This window comes from Pinus tabuliformis, chromosome 1_2 (assembly GCF_031772625.1).
Source record: "Pinus tabuliformis cultivar Carrire ecotype Pingquan chromosome 1_2, CPIR1, whole genome shotgun sequence".
In the NCBI taxonomy this organism is placed as follows: Eukaryota; Viridiplantae; Streptophyta; class Pinopsida; order Pinales; family Pinaceae; genus Pinus; species Pinus tabuliformis.
The window spans coordinates 985,637,014-985,648,298 of NC_142298.1; positions in this window are offsets into that span (position 1 = coordinate 985,637,014).

The window sequence follows — 11,285 nt, forward strand, 5'->3', positions numbered from 1 at the left end:
TTACCTCGTTCATCTTCGTCACTATTTGAAAGTCCATCACTATCTTCATGAGTGTAATAGCTTTTCTTATTTGCATTATGTTTCTTGTTCCATCTAACAGGTTCCTTCCCTTTGTCAATCTTATCCTTGTGAGGACATTTGGCAGCATAGTGACCGACTCTTCCACAAGCAAAGCATTTGAAAGGTAACTTACCTCGAAACCATCCAGCACCCCGTTCAAGATTTCTGACAAAATTTGATTCTTCTTCTTCTTCTGACACGTGTCCTGACTCATAGTACTCGCCTTTGCCTGAAGCCTTGAAGGAAGCTTCTCTCCTGTCTGATGGTCCTCCTTTTCTCATTTCATAAGCAGTTAGAATACCGTGCAGCTGTGACATTTTAAGGCTTTGTAGATTCTCCTTTTCTTCTATTGCAGAAACTTTAGATTCAAACCTAGGGGACAAAGATCTTAGAACTTTTTCAACCACAACAGCCTCTTTTATTTCTTCACCCAAATTTTTCATACAATTAACAATCTCATCTACACGAAGAAAATAGTTAGCCACACTTTCATCATTATAAATCTTGAGATTTTCATACTGAATCCTGAGGGTTTGATGTTTTGCTCGTTTTACCTAATCATCTCCTTCATAGCTTAGGAAAATCTTGTCCCATATTTCTTTTGTTGATTTTAACTGCATAACTTTCACGAATTCTGATTGAGATAGACATCCCAATAGAGTATTGACCGCCTTTGCATTTGTTTCATATTTCTTCTTCTCAGCCGGATCTGTAGGAGTTGCTGCTGGAAAAGTATATCCTGTATATATGATATCCCAGACTTCTGTACCCAATGATTGAAGATAGGCAGTAACTCTTACCTTCCAATATACGAAGTTTTTCCCATCAAAAACCGGTGGCCTGATTGATGCTTCCCTCTCGTAGTTACTCATGACGAAGGATCTTCCTTCAAGCGATCAAGCTTCTTCAGAAGGACCTGCTCTGATACCAATTGTTGGAAATAATACTGAGAGGGGGGGGTGAATCAGTATTATCAAGTCAAATATTTCCTTTTTCAATTTCATATGATATACGCTACTTCTGTTAATAAAAACCGCGTATATAGGCAACTATAGATAAAGAAACCCGCGTATACAAAGCAGACTTATAATTTGATTTATCTTTCAGATGTCAGTTATTAATCTGTGTATCAGAAGCAAATAAACAGTACCAGAAACAGAGCAGAAGACAGTCACCCACAAGAACACAAGATATAAGGAGGAAACCCAATGTGGGTGAAAACCCCCTGCTGCAATTCGTCTCTATCTTCTTTTTAATTAGAAACTTCTCTTTACAATGTTTTGTACTGGTGCAGTCTTTACCAGCACGCAGGCTACAACCTGCAGAGAGCTACAACTCTCTCTCGTTCTCCAGCTTTCCTGGAAGGGAGCTCCAACCCCCGAAGTTCTTGTACTAGCTTGAGATACTAGTACGCAGGCTCCTACCTGCAGAAGGCTGCAACCTTCTCTTTGCTTTCAGGGACCTCGTTTCATAAATTTTCAGACTGGATCCACAAGTAACATCAATCAAACATCAAGAATTTCTTCATAACCCAAACTCCTTTTCACCAATCAAAAGCTGAAACAAATAAACACTTCTCTGATCGCTATACCCAGAACATAGTAACTGTAACTAAACACCAATTCTGAACCCAGAACACTGCAATAATAAAACAAAAGCAGCTAGAACATAAATCAAGATATATACGCTACTTCACTGTTCAGCAACATGCGAGTATACGCTTCTGTACCACAACCAACCTACGTATACGCTCCTTTCATTCACAGAAAAAGCGTGTATACGCACCTGCAATTCACTGAACCTGCATATAGATCTATAAAGGATAATTTATTCTTTTAAGCTTTCAGACATTAGTTAACCCAGATTTATAGATCAAGAGTGTGCCATATATAACAGATCAAAATCATACAGAGATACCAATGTTCAAGCCTTGAGATTTTGATCCATCAATAGTCCTTATCCTTCTTGCGCTCAGGTTCCTCCTTCATTCAGATCTAGATCTGCACCATAACCCTATCACCAGTAATCCAGATCTATCACAATATCAGATATTCAATAATTCCCATGATACCTTGCCACATGATCTCCTTCCTCTTATATAGTTTTAGGCCTTCCACAATACCACAGTCCAAAACCATAATAAACAATACCAAGGGCCCAAAACCTAGGGTCAACTCTTCTGACGAGATACCATGGTCCACAACCATAGGTTCAAGTTCCAAGGACTAACAACCACAGACCAAAAATAAGTTTTCCACCATGTACGCGCTTTTATGTGCATAAAAGTGCGTGTATATGCATACGCGACTTATGAACGTATAAACCGTGTGTATACGCGTCTTTGGCAAGGTGTACCTGCGTATACAAGATTTCCTTCATTCTGAGCACCTGAACTGAGATCAGTCGCCAAAGTGAGTTGCCATCAAGGACAACAACTGTACCATAGCGCCACACCTGTGCCAAAATGCCAACATGTACTACTACGCGTAGTGACTTTTTCTCAAAAATCATTTTGCACTTCTTCAGATTTATGACTCCATTCATATCAGTGGCCCAGTCTATTCCTAGTAGCGTGGGATAGGGATTGTTGTCATCGAAAATCTCTATCACTTCAAAATCCACCTACATGCTCGCACCTTCAATATCCATTGTTACCCCTTGCAATCTTCCCATGAGCAAGGTCTTCTGTTGGTTCACCATTCACAACTGAATAGGAGAACATTGTAGTGTGGGTCTGCCCATGCGTTCCCATGTTTGTTTCCGCAGTACATTCACATCGGATCTGAGATCTAGGATTACCTGATCCATTTCATACTGGCCGATTTGCGCAGTAAACCTCATTTCCCTTCCTATGCACAATGCATGCTTTCCAAGTTTCCAAACCACACACGGTTCTCCTGACCCCACACACCTAGTGATAAGTTCCTGTAGTCCTTTTACTGCCTTGTTATCGCGTAGCAGTTTCATGCATGTCTCCAGAAAGGTAGTGAGCATTGAAGGATCCATCCCTGATTCTAGTTGATCCTTACTACCTGAAGTGAAGGCATCCATGAAGCTCTTCTTAGCTTCCATGAATGTCTCCTTCACGCATTTTAAATCAAATTCGGGTTCCTTTGTAGGAGCCTTGTGAACCAACACACTTTCTTCTGACTGCTTACCTTTATCATCGCCAGTGGTCATACCACTCCTAAGCACTATGTTTACATTCGGGTCTTCTTTGCGCAGCTCAGACCTCTTCATCTGCAAATTCTGAGTCGAAGGAGGCTGGAGTACCCCTTTTTCACACAGCCTCACTATCAATGTAGGGCAGTCTTCTGCCTCATTATCAAACTGAGTACAGTAGAAACATGATGTCCTTGTCGGGTTTGTATAATCGCAGGCATAGTGCCCTGGCCCTCTGCAATTGTAACAAATTAGTTGTCCGTGACCCCTTCCTGGTCCCATTGTAGTCTATTTGGTTAGGATACTCGACTCTCACCCGAGAGACTCGGGTTCATGTCTCGGCAACAGAACCATTTGTTGGCTTATAGGGACGTGACCCAGGTTCAGAGTTGATTAACCAAAAAAATCCCAGTACTACTGGCCTTTTTGGCAATAGTCCGCAAAGCGTGGACTGAGGTCTCACCCGAAGTAGTATGGGAGGGTGCTAGAACCAGGTTTCCGCACCCTATAGATGTCTGATGATTTTCAGTGGTCCACAGTTTTTCCCTACACACGTTGTTACACCCATCTATCAGTACCTCATAGCCTGCAATGTTGCCTTTGCGCAGTCCTGATCAAGGCATGATTCGTGTTATGACCCAATTCCTTACTATTAACCCAATAACTGTCAATCACTTAGCTAATTAGTATGTGTTTAGTTATATTTAACAGTGTTCAGTATTCATGTAAGTGTGCGTATTACAGAAAGCAATATATTAAAACAAGAAGTATCACAAGAATAGATACATAAGATTTGGAATCAAACTTATCTTTATTGTTCTTCTTCCTTGATTAGAGACTCAATTTCACCCTACGCACTCAGTTGCAGGGGTCTATGCACTTAGCTGTAGACTCTACTAGGACTTTATGCACTCAACTGCATAGCCTCTTCCTACTACTATGACCCAAGACACTTAGACATTTTCTCTATGCTTGTTATCTTCTAGACTCCATTCCTTTTCCATCTATCCCCTATTTTTTCCTTACAACTTAGAGCCTCGGTCTATTTATAGAATCCCATGGTCCACGGACCATGGGTAGGCCGACATTACATTACAAAACTTATGGCAGACAAGCCTATGACTCAACATACATTTCGTGCTCTGCGCCTGCAATTCGCGGAATCTTACAACATTATTTGACCAAAACTTGGTCTTGGAGCCCCAAAACATACTGTGGGGGCATTCTATGCCCAACATTAGCATACTCGAGGAGGATACTTTGTCTGCAATATCATGAAATCAACGTGATACATGTATAACATAACCATAATATCATACAAACATATATCAAATAAGTGCATCAACGCATAACCATCATACTAACTAGGCTTAGGTCATCAATGCAAGGCCATATGAATAACGTATGTTGTGACCTCATGCATGACAAAAACCACTACTCGAGTATACACATTGCCTCATGCAACTATCCACCTGCATAAGAAATGCCTAATCAACGACACATACGCATAACTACATGTAGTTGAGCATAAGCGATCAATTCTTATAATCAACCTACAGGACTGATGCATGTAGTCAAATAACCAAGAATGAAACCCAATGTACAAGGATGCAATCAAGCTACATATAATTGTATAACTAGTCATATACTCATGACAATGCATTCCTTAAAATTGACATAATTTTCCTCATAATAACCTTACTGCTACCATGATCAATATGATGCAGTGCAACAAGCACATGGAACATAAGTGTAAGAGTCATGTTAGGTAAAATTGACTCGGGGTTTGAGTCAAGGTTGACCTAGTTAAATAGCAGTGGTTTAGGCACATGGTATACTGTACCCATGGTATTATGGTCTGTGTTATTGCATGAAATGGAGCCTATAAAAGGTTGGGAATGCTTCATTGTAAGATAGGCCTGGAGGTGAGTGGTGAAGGCTCACCTAGCCGGATTGTTCAGGGTTTTGGCCAATGCTAATGAGATTTGATTGGGTTGGGTTTTTCCTTGGATATGGGGTTTACCTGGATAAATATTATGTGTATAATATTTATGTGTATTGTTGTTGGTTATTTTATTATTCCTTTTTGTAAATATCAGTAAATCTATGTAATAATTTTTCTCTCTGTCGTAATTTCCTTTAAAACTGATATCAGAGCGAAGTTGGCTTCAGAAGGATGGTTTTTGTTGTCAAGGGTTTGTATTGGCCTGGTAGATAGAGAGATAATTAAGTTTTGCTTGCAGATATGGATCAAAATCCATACATTGTGAAGAAAAGTTGCACACTATTGGGTCATGAGAGATTTAGTGGATGAGGAGGATATGTGCATGTGGATTAATTAATTGATGAACCATGTACCTGAAAATAATGCCTAGATAAATGGCAGTTATAGTGGCTGGTGACCCATGTAATTCGGTAGATGGGTTTTTTTTATATGGACATTGATGTCATATGTACAAAGACAAAAACAAGGGTAAACAAAACAAAGGTATTATAATGGAGTGAAATTTTTAATTTGCATGTAAATGGGCATACTGTTGTAAGACCTTGTAAGGCATGCGTACCACTGGGTAATTACCGGTAAAGTTTGGGTTAGACCTAGGTAATAGGTGGATGTTGGGTTAACAAATCCAAGGTAAGAACTTTGAAGAGGGTAAGGGCTAGAGTGATCGGGATTGTCTCACTTAGCAGGTTTTAGATGATTTAGTCAAGGATCCCCAAGTCAAGTTTAAGGGGGGAATTGTTAAGTAAAATTGACTCGGGGTTTGAGTGAAGGTGACCTGGTTAAATAATAGTGGTTTTGGGCACATTGTATCGTGTACCCATGGTACTATGGTCCATGGTATTGCATGAAATGGAGCCTATAAAAGGTTGGGAATACTTCATTGTAAGAGAGGCCTGGAGGTGAGTGGTGAAGGCTCACTTGGCCAGATTGGCCAAAGCTTTTCCCAATGCTAATGAGATCTCATTAGGTTGGTTTTTTTCTTGGATTTGGGGTTTTCCTGGATAAATATTATGTGTATAATATCTATGTGTATTATTGATGGTTATTTATTATTCCTCTCGGTAAATCTCGGTAAATATCAGTAATAATTATCTCTCTGCCGTAAATTTCTTAAGAAGCCACATACGCAGATGAAATGAATGGATGACCAACACATTAACCCATGTCTTTAGCACCATATATGACCCAAAGAGAGTGCAACCATGCTCTAATACCAATCTGTAACATCCCTTCCCAGGTCTACCCAAAGTAACCCTGCCAACCGAGGTAAACATGAGGAGAGATGCTACTACCATCAGATTCAATCTCCTATGTCACCTTAAGGAAGTGTAATCAATGGAACATCACATACAGTGATCTGACCTAATCAACAGGACCCTCAGAAGACAAGTCAGCTACTCAGATAGCATGTCCTTGGGTCCCACTACTATGCTGCAACTCTTAGGCCATAGTCGCTCTCATGCTACAGGAAAGGGAGCGGATAAAACCCAAATTCGCTCTCACAGGCCTGCCTTCTAGTGATTGTGGACCATATTTTCTAGTTTTGTGCCAGCGGCCCTGATATTTAAGCCACTTTGCTAGCCCAGAATCCTGGCCTCTGCCCAGAACTTGTTGTAACTTCTAGAATTCTTTAAAAACGTAATAACAATGTTGATCAATGAAAAATCACCCTCAAGACTAGGCCTGATGATGAGGCTCATAAATGGGTAAATTATATGGACCTTAATTCCACTCTCTAGCTTATTAAAATCAACTTTTCTCACATTTCTTTACATGTTTTGTTATATTTTGCTTAGTGAGAAGGGTAAATATGAGATGTTATGTCTTGTGGCCTAATGTGCATTAATTGTAGGACTTGGAGCAATTTTGGATAATTAAAGTGCAGGAACTAGAAGTAGACAAGAAAGGGGGATTTTAAGAGATTGGATCAACCTCCTTAACTCCTCACTCACTCGAATAATCCTCCACTAGATCTCATCAGCCCAGAGTTACAAGAAACCAAGCCATTGAGGTCATTGGTAGCCAAGCGAGTGCTAGTTGAAGACAAGTTGATCTCGAGTTGGGAGCCAAGCCTCCCTAAATTTAAGGAATATATTAGTAGCTTCAATTGTATAAATAATAAGGCCTAGAGTCTCATTAGGATTCAACTTTTTTTTGTTGTAGCCAAGAGGCATTTTTGAGCTAAGACATTGTGACTGATAACTGTTATGTATTTTTGATATTTTAATGAAAATGAGAAGCATTTCCTTAATCCACCACTGAGTTGACTCAGGGGGCTGAAGCTCTTAGGTTAGGGCCCAACCCTAGAAGAATAGTTTCCTCTTTCTATATGTATTCTTACATTACACCCATAGTTAGCTACTGAAGTGATTTTGGTTTTGTTAATATGCTAGTATTTGGATGATTAATTTGTTTCCTTCCATTTGTCGATAGATATATCAGGGGTATCATAGTGACAATAAACACTTCTGAAAATATTTTGATAGTGGCTTTCCCCTCATCTCCCTTATGAGCTCATGATTTGATGGTTCCATTCACACAGTAAAAAAAAACATATTTATTGTTTGATTACTGCATAACCTAGTGTTTCTTGTTAAATAGATCACTGTATCTAAATTTATTAGATGTATCTGCAATTTTCATTTTGATCTCTTGAGTTTCCTATGGTTTAGAAGCACTTCCATTCATAAACTTAGCCATTATCTATTAATAACTCTATTTTCCTCCATTCAACTCATGTTTTCCATGTATAAATGAATTTGTGCATAAATGGAGAAAAGAGTATATGTTGATGCAGGAGCTTCTAATCTATATGGAGACCTGATCACATTCACTTCATCCAAGTCTTCTCCACCTATTCTACCAAGGTCCACTAAAACCTAATCTGAAATCTTGTTCTGTAAGCAAAGGGGTCGTTTCCTATAGAAAATCCAACCATCTTTAAAAATTTGACTAAGCCTTCGGAAGTGTGCACCTCCTATATGCCTTATTTCCCCATAAAACACCTTTCCCACACTTCATTCCACCTTTCCTACCTCCTTATAAGTTTTCGACATGTTTCCTATAGTAAAAGAGGGCATCCTGTAGTAGAACTAGGACATCTTGTAGTACTACAAGAAACCCTGTAGAAGCCTATTTTAAGCCCGAATTGAGCAAAAATGGTCATATGAGCTTAGGTTAGGCCTCCACTTGGCTTCCATACCCTTGAAACTAGTCCAGACCTTTTCCTCCATACTTGTCTCCCCTGCCAAAGAACAAGTTTGAAATTATCATTTGCATTCATAAAACTAAACATCAAAAAGTATTTTTCTGCCATTTCTAAGTTAGCACATGCATGCAATAGTGATAATAGTTCTTAGATCAAATTCCATGCTCAGTTAGTCCAGGTCACTAAATGTTATAAGCAAGGTTATGTTAGGTTTATTTTGCAAGAAAATTGTGTAGATGTTTAGCTAGATAATTTCATGTCACTTTATATCACCTTCCAATTTAGTATTTAATTTTTTAGAGTAGGCAACATTCCATTTTTGTGTTAAGGATAATTTCCCCTTTTCCATTTGGTAGTCAGACTCCTTCTAGTCAATAGTAGGCTAGTTTGAGAAACCCTAGTGGTCCATCGCCCAGTTGAAAAGTGACAAGAATATACCATTGAATCTACTTTGTATACAACATTGTCACCTCCAAGTTTGTATGAACCTCGAGTTTATGAGGTAAAGTTGGTAGCCCCAGGAATTGCACCATTCTTGTTGCAATACTAGTGCACATCACTTTTTGGCGTCGTTTTCCGGGGAGGTGTCTAAGTAGATGCAATTTTTGTTTTCTTTCTTTCTTTCTAGTTTTGCGAATAGTTCCAATCAACAAATAGTTGCAACCATTTATTTCTTTCTAATGGTGAAAATAGTTCCATTTAGTAGATAGTTTCAATCTTTGCTTTCTTTCCATTCTGCAAGTAATTCTTAAAAAAAACACCTTTCATGCCTCGTAGGAGTAGAGACAACTTAGGAAAAAATTTCCAAATACCCCCACCGCATCAAGAAACCAACCTTTCCTCTTCTTCGATGGCTGTGAACTAGAGGACCCATTAGCTGAACAACCAGAGATCTTTGAATAGCCTATTGGGGAAGAAGAACAGACCATTCCACCGACCTACACCATGGTTGAAAATAGAAATGGGATTGGAGACAGAGAAGGAGTTTAGAATAAAGCTCAGGGTTCTTTTCCCATCAGAGAAACTAATGGAGATGCTAGGATGAAAAACATAAGCCCCTCTACTCTTCCTCACTTCCACTCTTCCTCACTTCCATGGCCTGACCTCAGAGGACCCTAATACATTTTTGTTTGAGTTTGTTCTCATATGTAGAACTTATGATTACACCTTTGATGACCAGAAGTTGAAATTGTTCCCATCCACCCTCAAATATGTAGCCTTGCACTCATTCATGGGTTTACCAGGGGACAACATCACCACTTGAGCTCAGATGCAACAAGCCTTCAATAATAAGTATAGGGACTATTTCAGGTCCAAAGATACGAAAGAGGAAATTTTTAGAATGACCTTGGGACATGATGAATCTTTGGAAGATTATGAGAAAAGGTTCCAACTCAACTAGAAAAGGGCTAGGTGCACCCTTGATCTTGAATCACTTAAAGTAGTCCTTCTTATAGGGATCAGGGATGATATCCTAGAAACCCTAAACCTACTATCAGGAGGGGACACATATCAGTTTCCCTATGATGATATCAAGACAACTTTCAAAAATCCTTCTAGGGTATCTAGAAAAAAGGGTAGGGCTAGTCAAGCTTTGGTTAGTTCATCATCCTCCAACACATCCATAAAAAGTGAAATCGGGAACATGTTGGAATACTTCAAGAGTGAAATGCTTCATACCCTTTCCCTGCAAATCGACACCATGCAGATCAATAGGAAGTAGGAGGAAGCAGAAAGAGCCTTAACTGTCTTCTTCCCTAGATGCACCACAAGGCACCCTAGGAACAAATGTCCATTGAATCTTATAGAAATATTCTTAGTCTGTGAGGATAATGAGTCCACAATCAAGTGCCCTTCTCTGCCTGCATTAAAAGTTGTGTATCAAGGAACTGAAGGGGTGATTGAACAACTCTGCTATATCAACGAAAGGATGCCTAAAGGACCTTGACCATATCAACAAGGCATGCAAGGGGCATGCTATTCATATAACAACCCCAACCAAAATGCAACCATTCCCCCTTGGTTCCCTCCTCCTCATCCTTCATGGTCCAATCCTTCTCCCTCGTATTTTTCACCTCAATACCATTTCCAACCTGCCAACCAACCATTTCAACCATATGCACCTCCACAACCTCAGTGGAATGCACCATCCCAGTGGTGGAGGCCCCCATACAACCAATCTCTAGCATTATTTCCTCCACCTCCATCTCAACCACAACTCCTGCACCTTGAACCACCTAAGAAACCTTAGATGCCTGCTCAACCAAATCCGAACCTGAAAAATAGACAGGCACAATAGGTCTATACTGAGGAAGAATCTTAACCTGCCTATACTATGGAAATTAAAGAAATCAACCTCAGGTCCAGAAGACCGCTTCCAGATAATCAACCTCCATCTCCACCTCAGGAGCTTGAAGAGGAAAAGGAGGAGAGTGTCCCTCAAGAAAATCCAAATCCTTTTCTAGATAGATTAATCCATCCTATCCAACACACCCCAGAAGAGACGGAACTTCTAGGTGAATTGAAAAACATGTGTGTTAAAATCCCGCTCCTCCAAGATATCAAGGATGTCCCCATATACAACAAAGTAGTCAGGGATAAATGTTTCAAAACATCCTAGGAGGTTAAAGAAGGACACCCATGCCATTAATTTCATTGTACAACTGTATGATTTAATGTTGTGGCGGGTGATTTTCCCAAAGTATTTTGATCATGGAAGACCTATGGTAGATGTGCACATCAATGGAATCAGTGTTCCCCATACCTTGATAGATTTTGGGGCTTCCATCAATGTGATGACTAAGGAGACTATGCTTAAAATGAATCTCCAAGGATCATTAATAAATACCA